Here is a 2,163-nt window from a genome sequence, read left to right as displayed (position 1 = left end):
CGGCACCCCCTCCAGTCGTGCCTACTACTGCGTACTTGAGGTACGAGACGAGGTAGAGATCTGGTGGGACATGCAGCGCTCGATTATAGGCGAGCAGCATATTACCTAGACGAGATTTAGGGAAGCATTCGAGAGTCAGTATTTTCCCCAGGCGTATCAGATGACACGTCGGCAGGATTTTCTGAGTTTTCGACAGAATAACCGCTCAGTGATGGAGTATAATGCCGAATTTAATCGGTTGGCTAGATTCTGTCCTGAGTTGGTTGCCGATGATAGATCCCGTATGCTTTAGTTTGTCCAGGGATTGGATGTGCATCTTCGGGTGAAGATTGTCAGTTTTGGTAGTTCATCATACACAGAGGCACTGGATAGAACTCTTATGATTGAGTCTGCTCATCAGAGAGTGAATGCAGATAAGAAGAGGTAGCAGATTGAGCGGACTTCCGGACAGACCCAGTAGCCACAAACTACGGGACAGCAGCAGAACAGTCGCACTCAGATGGGTCAGAGTACTTCTGGGTCATCTGGACGACCCCAGAAGTCAGGACGATCTTCATCTAGACGTTCCCGGTCTGCTCAGCAGAACCGGAAATAGTCCACTGGTGACTCTTACTACACTAGATGCGGATCCCGAGATCACATCATCTCTGCATGCACTCGTGGGACAGTCAGTTTGCTATTATTGCAAACTGCCTAGGCACTTGAGCCGAGACTGTTCACTGAAGTTTCAGTAGGTAGCCTCCGGGATTTCTGTTCCGGGAGGACAGTTTGGTCAGTCCGAGACTCAGCAAGGAGGGTCGAAAGCCCAATCTTCGCATCGTCGGCAGAGGACAACTCCTCCTGCAGAAGCTGCATATGACATGCACGGGCAGGAGCATTTCGGTGTCCTTGTGGAGAACCCCACGGTATTCCGCCTTAGTGTTCTCCTGTACTATTCGTCAAGAAAAAGAATGGTACTCTGAGGTTGTGCATCGATTATAGGCAGCTGAATGCAGTGACCATCAGAAATAAGTACCCCTTGCCGCGGATTGAGGATTTATTTGATCAGCTTAGAGATACATCAGTGTATTCCAAGATTGATCTGCAGTCTGGATATCATCAGTTGAGAGTCAGAGATTCTGATATTCACAAGACAGCATTTCGCACCAGATACGGACATTACGAGTTTTTGGTGATGCCATTTGGGCTTACCAATGCTCCTGCAGTATTTATGGATCTGATGAACCGTATCTTTCTGGAGTACCTAGATCAGTTTGTTATTGTGTTTATCGATGATATATTGATCTATTCGCGTTCTGAGGAGGAGCACGCACGACATCTTCGCACGGCCTTAGAGACTTTGCAACGACATCATCTATATGCGAAGTTCAGCAAGTGTGCATTTTGGCTATCCTCAGTTGGTTTTCTGGGACACGTGGTGTCAAGCCGAGATATTTCAGTAGAGCCTCAAAAGATCGAGGCTATCACCAGCTGGGAGCAGCCGAAGTCAGTCCAGGAGATTCGTAGTTTCTTGGGCTTGGCTGGATATTACCGACGATTCGTTGAGGGTTTCTCCAGCATTACTATGCCGTTGACACGTCTGACCCGGAGAGGCGTGAAGTTCACGTGGTCAGAGGCTTGTGAGACCAGCTTCCAGGAGCTGAAGTAGAGATTAGTATCAGCACCAGTCTTGGTTTTACCTTCTGGTGATGACGGATTCGTACTTTATACAGACGCGTCTCTTCAGGGCTTGGGCACTGTATTGATGCAGCACGGTAGGGTAGTCTCTTATGCTTCTCGTCAGTTGAAGGAGCATGAGAAGAACTACCCAGTACATGATTTAGAGCTAGCCGCTATTATCTTTGCTTTGAAGATTTGGCGACATCATCTTTATGGTATTACTTTTGAGATTCTTACTGATCATAAGAGTTTCAAATATATTTTCACACAGAAGGAACTCAATCTCCGACAGAGGAGATGGATGGAGTTCCTGAAGGACTATGATTGTACTATTAGCTACCATCTGGGTAAAGTTAATGTGGTTGCTGATGCACTTAGCAGGAAGTCCAGAGGAACTTTAGCTCGTCACCGAGTTTTAGTCACGGACTTGATTCAAGAATTCTCCGAGTTGGGCCTTGAGGAGCAGGGACGGACAGAGCAGGGTATTCTTGTTACCATGGTTGC

The sequence above is a fragment of the Zingiber officinale genome, chromosome 3B (assembly GCF_018446385.1).
Source record: "Zingiber officinale cultivar Zhangliang chromosome 3B, Zo_v1.1, whole genome shotgun sequence".
In the NCBI taxonomy this organism is placed as follows: Eukaryota; Viridiplantae; Streptophyta; class Magnoliopsida; order Zingiberales; family Zingiberaceae; genus Zingiber; species Zingiber officinale.
This window is presented reverse-complemented; position numbering follows the sequence as displayed.